The sequence below is a fragment of the Triticum urartu genome, chromosome 4A (assembly GCF_056163025.1).
Source record: "Triticum urartu cultivar PI428250 chromosome 4A, HENAU_Tu73, whole genome shotgun sequence".
NCBI classification, from domain to species: domain Eukaryota; kingdom Viridiplantae; phylum Streptophyta; class Magnoliopsida; order Poales; family Poaceae; genus Triticum; species Triticum urartu.
This window is the reverse complement of record NC_141876.1, coordinates 366,633,544-366,644,886: the sequence shown is the minus strand read 5'-3', so window position 1 is coordinate 366,644,886 and position 11,343 is coordinate 366,633,544. Positions and strand designations below refer to the sequence as shown.

Genomic DNA, 11,343 nt, shown 5'->3' with positions numbered 1-11,343 from the left:
TTAAGCCACAGGCCGAAGTGAGGGGTAATGCGGAGGAAGGCCTCACATACGACAATAAATGCCGAGATGTGGAGAAGGGAGTCCGGGGTTAGATCGTGGAAATCTAGCCCGTAATAGAACATAAAACCCCTAACAAAGGGATCCAGAGTGAGGCCTAGACCTCGGAGGAAGTGGGAGATGAACACAACGTTCTCGTTGGGTTCGGGAGTAGGGACGACCTGCCCTCGGGCAGGCAGCCGATGCGAAACCTCGGCGGTCAGGTATCTGGCCTCGCTCAACTTCTTGATATCCTCTTCCGTAACGGAGGAGGGCATCCACCAGCCTTGAAGGCTAGATCCGGACATGATTGAAGGTCCGAAGCACCTGACCTGGGCTTTGGGTGTTAGAACTCGAGGCGGGGGAAGGATTTGATTGAGCACGGGAGGGAAAAAGTAAAAGCCTTGTCCCTTTATAAAGAGGGTGAATATCAAGCGTCCTCCTAGTGGCCGTTTGGGACTTGCCTAAAATCTAGGAGTCCTAGGCACGGTTAGGTTACCCACCACCGTATTGATGAGAATCCCGTAATTAGGGGAACACGATCTCTGCTTTGACAAGACGTGTCAAGAAACCGCCTCGCGTTATGTGTGGAGCTGGTTGAAGAAAAACGGTTCGAATAATCACCGAGCCATGGCCTAATGTCATGTTGCCAAAGCGTGTCAGCACATTAAGATTTGTGGAAATATTATTCTCTCTACGGTGGTATGTGGAATTTATTTTGCAAGGTCGGACACTATCCTGGTATTCAAACTCTTCTGTGATGTGTTCGGAGGAGGAACCCGCCTTGCAATGCCGAAGACAACACTGTGCACCGGACTCATCGTCATTGAAGCCTGGTTCAGGGGCTACTGAGGGAGTCCTGGATTAGGGGCTATCCGGACAGCCGGACTATAACCTTTGGCCGGACTGTTGGACTATGAAAATACAAGATTGAAGACTTTGTCCCGTGTCCGGATGGGACTCTCCTTGGCGTGGAAGGCAAGCTTGGCAATACAGATATATAGATCTCCTTCTTTGTAACCGACCTTGTGTAACCCTAACCCTCTCCGGTGTCTATATAAACCGGAGGGTTTTAGTCCGTAGGACAACATACAATCATACCATAGGCTAGCTTCTAGGGTTTAGCCTCTCTGATCTCGTGGTAGATCAACTCTTGTAATACTCATATCATCAAGAATAAATCAAGCAGGACGTAGGGTTTTACCTCCATCAAGAGGGCCCGAACCTGGGTAAAACATCGTGTCCCCTGCCTCCTGTGACCATCCGCCTAGACGCACAGTTCGGGACCCCCTACCCAAGATCCGCTGGTTTTGACACCGACAGATCCCATCTCAGATTTTATGGCCTCAAGCCATTTTGCGTAATATGGGATCATCATCACTTCCTCGTAGTTCGCAGGTTCGTCATGGTCTAGTAATATGACTTCCAAAACATGATTACCATACCACTCTGGTGCGGAACGTGCTTTGGTTGACCTACGAGGTTCGGTACTAACTTGATCTGAAGTTTCATGATCATTATCATTAGCTTCCTCTCTAGTTGGTGTGGGAATCATTGGAACTAATTTCTGTGATGAACTACCTTCCAATTCGGGAGAAGGTATAATTACCTCATCAAGTTCTACTTTCCTCCCACTCACTTCTTTCGAGAGAAACTCCTTCTCTAGAAAGGATCCATTCTTAGCAACAAAGATATTGACTTCGGATCTGTGATAGAAGGTGTAGCCAATAGTTTCTTTTGGGTATTCTATGAAGACACACTTATCTGATTTGGGTTCGAGCTTATCAAGCTGAAGCTTTTTCACATAAGCATCGCAACCCCAAACTTCAAGAAACAACAACTTAGGTTTCTTGCCAAACCTTAGTTCATATGTTGTCATCTCAACGGATCTAGATGGTGCCCTATTTAATGTGAATGCAACTGTCTCTAATGCATAACCCCAAAATGGTAGTGGTAAGTCGGTAAGAGACATCATAGATTGCACCATATCTAATAAAGTACGGTCATGATGTTCGGACACACCATTACAATATGGTGTTCCAGGTGGCGTGAGTTGTGAAACTATTCCACATTGTTTTAAATGAAGGCCAAACTCGTAACTCAAATATTCGCCTCTGCGATCAGATCATAGAAAGTTTATTTTCTTGTTACGATGATTTTCCACTTCACTCTGAAATTCTTTGAACTTGTCAAATGTTTCAGACTTATGTTTCATTAAGTAGATATACCCATATCTACTCAAATTATCTATGAAGGTTAGAAAATAATGATACCATCCGCGAGCCTCAACACTCATCGCACCGCATACATCGGTAAGTATTATTTCCAACAAGTCAGTTGCTCGCTCCAATGTTCCAGAGAACGGGGTCTTAGCCATCTTGCCCATGAGGCACGGTTCACAAGCATCAAGTGATTCCAAAAGCCCATCAGCATGGAGTTTCTTCATGCGCTTTACACCAATATGACCTAAACGATAGTGCCACAAATAAGTTGCACTATCATTATTAACTTTGCATCTTTTGGTTTCAATATTATGAATACGCGTATCACTACTGTCGGATTCCGGGCTCCGCAAAACCCTTAAGATTCGAACACAGGGGCGTGACGAAGATCTCTCCCACTACACGTCTACCTAGTGCCTCGCTCTTCTCCTGGTGGTGGGAATGGAATGCAAGCAAGCAAACAAGTAGAGCACACAAGAGTTTACCCAGGTTCGGGCCACCTTGCGGTGTAAAACCCTACGTCCTGCTTTAGTGGATTGGCCTCGCGAGGGCTCGAGTATGAACAAGTACAGTGGTCTCCTGAGCTCAGGAGGCGAGCTCGAGAGGGGTGAGGAAGCGGATGTTCTTGCTCCTTTGCTATCTAAGTCCCAATGGGTTGGTTCCTCCCGATGCTAGGAACCCTAGCTACTTATATAGACGGCCTGGGCCCTCTTCCCTCGAAATGTTTAGGCGGGAAGGGAATCCCACAACGGCCATTTGAGCGGGAACACAAGGACGCTACTATCCTGACAAAAGGTTGTCTTCACCTGCAAAGAGGGCAGGTGGTGACGCGATGGTGGGCTCGGCGATGACATCCTTACAGCCGTCCTTGCGGTCTTCGGTCTTGTTGCACCAAAGGGGAAACCTTTGTCTCACCCCTCGGGAACCTGTGCCTGCGCGGTCTCCTTTGCACCGATATGGAAACTGTGTCCGCTAGCGCGCTGGCGCCCGCTGGCATGGTTCATCATGGCTTGCGTCACTGCCTCCTCCTGAGGCAGCCCTTGCTTTGAGATCTCCGCCCTCCCGAAGCAGCCTAGCTGAGGCCACTCTTGGGAGAGGTCTTGGTTGCCCCTCTGGAGTAGCCTAGGTGAGGCCGCTCCCTGAGGAGGTCTTGGTCGTTCTCCTTGCTAGGGCTGGCCCCCTTGCGAGGGTCTTGAGCAGCTGGTCAATTAGCTGGGCCCTACCGGGCCATACCAGGAACGTGACGTGGGCCGCAGACAGGCAAGTCTGGGTACCCTGGTTCCCAGTACGCCGACAGTAGCTCCCGGGCCCAAGGCGCGCGTGGAGTTGGCTTCTGGGTGAAGCCTGGCCGAGGACGAAGCGCCGCGGGCTCCAAAGTCTGCGGGCCAGGCTGGCGCGTGACAGTTGGATGGGACGTGACGACTCCACTCCCCACACAGCCTTGGTAACCATGTGACTTGACAACTCCTTGGCGCGGGCGATAGAACCGGCGTGCCCGCACGCGAGTGGCTGGCGATTTGCATTCTCAGTCTATAAATGGGGGACGAAACGCCACCCCCGCTCATTTGGCTGTTCCAGGCCAAAACCCCAGTTCCTCTTCCTCTGGCGAGGGTTTTTCAATGGCGCCGATTCGTAGGTTCTCCGCCGCAGAGAAGGGGAAGGACCCGGTGGTGGAGCCCAAGCAGCTCCCGCCGAAGAAGAGGCGCCGCGATTCGCTGAGGGCACCTCGAAGCCCGACGAATGCTCGCACGTGGTGCATGCGGGCGCCACCAGGGCTTCCGCCTCATACGGCCGCCCCGACGACGGTCGTGCGCGGCGTGGGCGACGACAACGGGGGCGGCGCAGGTGACCGCCCGGTGAGGCGAGTGACGCCATGCCTCTCGCCGCTGCCCCATGATGAGGACGACGTCCGTGAGTTCATCGTGTGGGCGGGAGCTCCCCCGCACACTTGGATCCTCCTCCCCCCGTTTCTGAGGGAGGTGCTTCCAGCCCGCGGACGAGTGACGATGCAGCTTCGGCATGATGGATGTCATATCCCCCATTCGTACGCTGACGTGGAGGTGACTTCCTCCGGCCAGGTCTACATGACCTGGGTTTGGAGCGTGGTGCGCCGCGCATGCGCCCCTGCCAAGAGGCACGTTCTTCACTTCAGGCTGGATGGGCTGGCTTCGCTGACCTTCAAAGTCTTCGGGGAGGATGGCCGGCGACGAGCGTGCAGCGAAGAGGAGGGGCTCGCCGACGACCATTTCCGGTGCTACCTGGGCGCCGAGGCCTGGGGCGAAGTGTTCGCCGTTGGCTCCGCCCGAACTCCCCTAGTAGCAGCTCCGCTTCTCCCGCGATGGCCTCGAGCTCTGACGAGAGCTATGAGCCGCCGAGCTGCTGCCCCCGCCGCGGGAGGGATGCGGCGTCCTCCGACCGTCATCGCCGCTGAAGGAGCTCGGGCGTCATTCCTCCGGAGGCGGTTTTCTTTTGCTTGGTCCCTGCGAGGCAACCATGAATGGCCCCCCGAGGGTGTGTAAATGTTTGCAACTTTCTTTTGCTGTCGAACAAGCGTCGTAAACCCGGGTTCCTCATGAGATCCTTTGTTAGAGCAAGACCTTCCTTCTCTTTCGTCCCTGCAGTAGCTTAGTTCCCCACGCCTGCGAGACCCAGTCCCTAGGCAAGCTTTAGTCATCGCTGCCTCGGCTGCACGGGCGCGGGAGACCACGGAAGCCCATGCAGCGTCCTCCGAGAAGCGTCGTCAGGAGGCGGAAGATGAACTTAAGACCCTCCGTGAGGAGAGCACAAAGCACGCCCTGGAGCTTGATAGGTTGGAGAAGGAGCTCCAGGGCGAGAAGGCTGAGACATCGCGGTTGCAGGAGGAGCGGCTCGCCGACCGCGCGAGCCTGGAGAAGCTGAAGACAGAGGCCGAGGAAGCCAAGGTGTCCCAAGCCAAGCGCGAGGGCGAGCTGAAGGCCAGGGAGGACGCCCTCGTAGCCTCGGAGAAGACGGCGACGGTGGGCCGTGAGGCCCTCACCGCCTTCGAGCTCGAGGCCCACAGGCTGCTGTAGATCGCCTACGGGGAGGGGTTCGAAGAGCCACTGGCCACCCCAGAGGATGGCGCCACCGGGCTCCTAGCTGCGCTCGTGAAGGCCCTGGGCGACATGGCATCTGCAATCGGTCAGTTAGCTGATGCCGAGGGCCGATCGCTTTTTACCTCTGCCTTGGCGCAGGTGTGCGGCCATCTCTTCCTTCGTGACCCCAGCTTCGACCTAGCCACGCTATCCCAGCCGCTGGCCGTGAGCCCGGGGGGCGCGACTGCTGAGTGTGTGGCGGAGAACGTCAAAGAGCTCGTGGAGGCGTTCCTTCTGGCTGCTGCTGATGCGTCTGAAGAGGCGGAAGCTGATGCCAACGCGTCCGGCGATGCCTGACCTGTTCCTGCTGAGGAGAATGCGAGTGCCTCGGGGAGGCGTGAGACTTGTTTGAGTTTGATGAACTTGAGCTTATTGTAATAGCTAGGCTTTGAATTCTGTGATTTCCGTGCTTGCTTCCATTCATGTTTGCTTAAGTGCTCTGTGTCGGCAGGGCCCAGCCCCGCGCATACCTCGATCGCCATTGAGCCCTCCAGGTCACCAGGGAAGGCTCAAGGAATGAGGGGCTACGTGACTAGTGAGGCCCATGGGTCGCGATGCCCAAGGGTCCCCCTTAACGCTCAAGCGACCCATTTGCGTTTTGCGTCGGCAGGTGTCGATGTCAAAACCGGCAGATCTCGGGTAGGGGGATCCCAAGCTGTGCGTCTAAGGCGGATGGTAACAGGAGGCAAGGGACACGATGTTTTACCCAGGTTCGGGCCCTCTTGATGGAGGTAAAACCCTACGTCTTGCTTGATTTATTCTTGATGATATGAGTATTACAAGAGTTGATCTACCACGAGATCGGAGAGGCTAAACCCTAGAAGCTAGCCTATGGTATGATTGTATGTTGTATATGTCCTGTATCGACTAGCCTGGCCTCAGTTTATATAATGCACCAAAGGCCTAGGATAACAAGAGTCCTAGCCAAATACGCCGGTGGGGAGGAGTCCTTGTCTTGATCACCAAGTCTTGTGGAATCTTCCATGTATGTGACAGGTCTCCGAACTGGCCCATGAGTATACGGCCATGGGGGTCCTCGGCCCAATCTAACAGATCCGGAGATGACGTGTTGAGTACCCCCTAGTCCAGGACACCGTCAGTAGCGCCCTGAATCGGTCTTCAAGTTAGGGACGCTCCTCGATTCTTCCGAACTGTTCTTCATCTTCGGTTGTCGGTCTTGAAAACTGGTTCAACAAATCTTCTCATCTTCGATCTTGAGGATCGCCGAAATGCATTCGACGAGTTTATATGTTGGGTATCCGAGGAGCCCCTTTAAGTTTCCGCCCTTTATCAATGCCTTGTTATTTTTATGCCACACCTCGGGTTTGAAGTTCTTCCCGGGAGGCAGTGTCCTCTTGCATCCGAGCTCCAACGCTGGACTGCATTCGAGGTATCTTTTGTAGACGAGCACCAACGCCGGACCACTTCCGAGCTCCAATGTCGGAATGTATCCGAGCACCAACGCCGGACTGTATCTGAGCTCCAACGCCGGACTATGTCCAAGCTCCAACGCCGGACTGTCATAAATCACCTTGGTTCAAAAAAGTTGAAGGAGTTTAGCCGAGCTTAATGCCGGAAATGCCCTCTATGGAGCCAGCCACTAGCGCCTGAGCTTTATGCCGGAATGCTTCCGAGGTGGTTCACCACCCCGACTGTGGGCCGATTTTTTGTCAATATTTTTGATTGGTGCAATTTATTCTCTGCCGAGATATATAGCCAGTAGCCCTCAAGGTGTGTATCGGCCTAAAACCCGAGATGCACCTGAAGGATGACGTAAGACCGCTGATCCCAGTAGCCGCTGAGACTCAGGTTGATTTGCAAAATCGGCCTGAGGATCAAGTCCTAGCTCGGCAGAATACTTCGGGACACAAAAAGCGGCGTGCTCAGTCCTCGAGACTCACTTTGGGTGCGGCCGACCAACCTGAGGATCAAAATCTCGTCGGAAACTGTATTGCACTTAGAATTTTCTGCATTGAACATGCAATGCAGTAGCCCCCGAGACACTGGTCGGGTGGCAACACCAGATCAGGGGATCGATGTGCCCCTTTAATATTTGTAAATAATAAGCCCGAAGCCCAGTAGCCCCCGAGCCCTAATGCGGGCACGGGTGGCCGTATTAAGGATCGATATCCATAGTAAAATCACAAATTATGTGTAATGACTCTATGTATCCAAGTACTTTACGTCATTAATGCTCGGATCTGCATTGTACAAAACTTTGTTGACCGGCCATCGGCTTCCATCTCCTCGGCCAATAGCCGAGGAGTGTTTGTCCTACTTTATAAAGCCTTTATGAGGGCAAAGATTTATGACAAACAAGGCAATCTGGCCATACGGTTTTTTAAACAAAGGTACGCAGAGAGATATGTTATATTACTGTTTAACATAAGAAATGTCTTCCAAAGAAAATAGTCCCACTATCGGTTCCTTTCTTTGGGTTTTCATGCTAAGCATGAACATGAAACCTCAGCTCTAATGTAAGAGCAAAATATCGAGGATTTAGTTTGTGAGGCCAGTTAATAGCCCCCGGTAGTGTTCGGCGACAGTCGAGGTCAAGCCGTAAACACTTCGGCCATTGTTATGAATGGCCCGTCATTTAACACAGTCATTGGATCGCTGACCAGTTTACGCTTATTGTGACAGTCAGTTTTCGGCTTGCTCCACTGAGGTGCTTAACCATGTGAGCTGGAAGCACAATCGCAGTGGTTCTCCCTTTGCACACCTAGCCGAACAAAGCGGAACGTAGGAGGCAAGCACAGGAGCCGGGCAACCCAACTATTGACCGAAGACACAATTCGAAACCGATGCATATATAGCAATATCCGAGAATGTTTTTGCCGAATCTCTAAAGGTGTCCGGCGTTGCACTGCAAGACTTGTGCTGAAAACACACAAATAGTGTAAAAGTGCCAAAAGCTTGGAAAACCAAAAAAACGTTAGTAAAAACATGACGTCCGAACAAGATCAAGTGTTCGGTGCCAATCCGAAAATTGGTTTTAGAAAAAAAGAGTGCTTCTGTCGTGCTTTAACATGACACATCCTATCTCAAGACTCCAAGTAGGTCAGCCTACGACTTCAACCTCCTATCCCGAAGGTGGAGTACTTCTCATTAGGCCAGTTTAACAAACTAAACTCTAGCGGCTTTGAGAAAGAAATTAGGCTCCTCGGCTAGTGACCACACACTCGTGTCAAAAAAAGGAGTGATGAATAATAATAGTAATAAAAAATTTGCAACAACTAAGAAGAAGAACACTTATTATAAAACGACTCATATAAATTTAAGAGCCCCCAAGTGACTTGGGTAAAAGAATTTTATGTATAATGATTGTATGTACCAAAGTACTAATATCATATCTTTGTTCACCCGAACTTTAAACGCATCTTAATCGACCGTCGGCTTCTCCCTCTTTGGTCAAGGACCAAAAAGTGTTATGTACTCCACCTGTCGAGAATATCGACAGTGTTTCCGATAACCAGACAACCGGGCCATAAGGCTGTAACAGACAAAGCGCGCTCAGGGAACTTATGCTATACTAGTCGAATGCCCATGCGTTGCCACGGGCTCTTGAAATATTTTGTAAGTGTTATACAAAGATAATGCATGTTAAATTTTACACATACAAACAATATAACACGGACACAATTAATTAATAATTGAAGTCCACTTCACTTGCAATGTCCACGAACTTGGTTTTCTTGGGGGCAGACATGATTATTTCGATGATCGTAATATCTCTAGGGATATAAACATAGTCTGTCGACATGATACAAAAATGAGCCAAATTAGTAAACAAAATGAGCCAAATTAGTTGAATACAAAAGAAAATATTACAAAGGAAAGATCAATAATAATATTGAAAAATACCTTGTACGATAACATTGAAATTGGCATCCTTTTTTTTGGTTTGTTATGGGATATCACCACTTTCACATCATTATGTTGTAAAAACTCATGAATTTTTGGCCCTTTTCAATGGCGTCGCTTTGGAACCTTTATCGATGGATTCTTTTTGTGCATCTCCAAAATCCGTATCTATGTCTCCTATATTCCGAAAAAACACCTTTTTGTATTATCACGTATCACTTTCTATCTGTGATGAAATATAAATGAAATTTTCAACTGCATCATATAAATAAAAATATATAATGTATAATAAAAATAAAAGTGAAACTAACACAACTGTTTTATTTTCTAAAAAATAAAACCTTTTTCATATTATTAAAAAAGATGTTGCATTTCTCTTGGGGAAAACAACCAACAATAATGTTCATATATAAATAAGTAGTCATCTAAACTTTCTTAAATCATTTTAAATTATTTATATACGCTGTGGAAAATTGTCCAACAAAAGATAAAAACATGCAAGCAAACCAACATAAACCAAGTATATTCGGTTTCTTCTCTCAATATTTTTGTGATACTCTCAATATATCTAATAAGTATAAAAATATTTATTTGTATGAACCATGTTTAATATATAATTATATACATACTTTAAATTTTTTGTGAGGTATATATATACTTTAATTATCTATATTTTTTTGTAGAGCAAACGTTGCCGATCCAAGGCCCAAATTAGCTATCCAGCACGGCCCTACCAGCCCCCAATCTAACACCTAAAAAAGGAATTCTCAGAAAACAAAAATTTGTTTCATTCGGCATCAAACGGAACGCTGCCTTATCCCCTAGTACTCTCTCGGTCTCTCCTCTCCTCTCCACTCACTCAACCTCTCCCGCTCCCGGTCTCCCCTCCCTCCCCCGGCGCATCCGCCGCGCGCGTCGATGAGCTCCTGCCGCAACCACGTGACTCCGACCATCGACCACCGCATTTGTTGCATGCATCGGCAGTTGCCGCGCGACGAAGATCGCTGCTGGTCCCACAGCAGCCTCGGACGCTCAAGTAAGAGGAGCGGCCCCAATGGTGGCGGCCTCGAGCACTGGGATAAGTGCAGGCTGGGGATGCGGGAGAGGTGCAGCACGGGGCTCGGGGCTCCGACGAGCTGGGTGCGGCGCGACGAACGACGACGGACGCAGGGACGCGTTGATCCGGGCACTGGTGCTCAAACCGGTCCCGTTCCGGCCAGATCTGCGGCGGTGCTCATCTCCGGCGAGGTGGCCGGTGACTCGCGGGCCGACGGCAGCGCAAGACCACGGGAGGAGCTCATCTCATGGGGCTGGGGCGTGAGGTCCTATTGGCTTCGGTTGCCGGTGGCTTACGTAGGGGTGGCGGGGGTCCAGCATCATGGAGGCTCTTCAAGGGCGAGGAAGCAGACGGCGACGACAACTTTGAGGCCGGCGGGGGCACCGTCTCCGCGTTCGATGGTCGTGGTGAACGTCGTGGGCTCCAACACGGCCGCCATTGGCTCTATCCCCTACAGGTAATTCCCCCTTAATTTTACCCCTTGAAATTGCCATGATTATCCCAGGGAGAGGCACAACCTTTTTCTTTTTGAGATTCGGAGTAGTAAAGCTACTCTGCTGAAACCACAAATTCAGAGATCATAAGCAGGCGGAGGCAGTCCGGTAGGTCCGCAATCCTCTCCTGGTCTTACGAATTCCTGGCCAACGCTGCAAGCCCATCAGCAAGGGCATTGCACAATCTCTCCACGCTACTGATACTATGATCCGAGAAGTTTGTTAGTGCTTGCTTGATGTCTCTTAGCAGTCCATAGCACGGGGAGAGGGACTGCTTCCCTGTCATCAGTTCCTTAATCCGAATTTGGCAGTCAAGTTCCAAAATCACGGGGCCCTGTAGATCCTTGAGAGCATGCAACCCAATGAGGGCTGCTTTTGCTTTGGCCTCCTCAACACCTGCGACAGCACCTACAGAATATTCAGAATACCTCGCAAGAACTGCACAACATTAAGATAGAAATAACAACATGCCCTCTGCTGTCCCTTGCGACGGCACTTGCAGAATATTCACCCTTTTGCTCCAAGTACGAGGCTACATAATTTAGTTTGATTGATCC

The 11,343-nt window shown here is 50.3% G+C and overlaps 1 protein-coding gene across 10 annotated transcripts in view; it reads left to right on the top strand.

Annotated features, from left to right (window-relative positions):
• Positions 1-10,034: 10,034 nt before the first annotated feature.
• The window catches only part of LOC125551580 (uncharacterized), a 49,146-nt gene continuing 47,837 nt past the window's right edge, over positions 10,035-11,343 (top strand). For all 10 annotated transcript variants that reach the window (XR_015601159.1, XM_087518442.1, XM_087518439.1 and 7 more), the window contains exon 1: positions 10,035-10,749. The gene's annotated coding sequence lies outside the window, so the exon portion shown is untranslated. The remainder of the gene's footprint in view (positions 10,750-11,343) is intronic.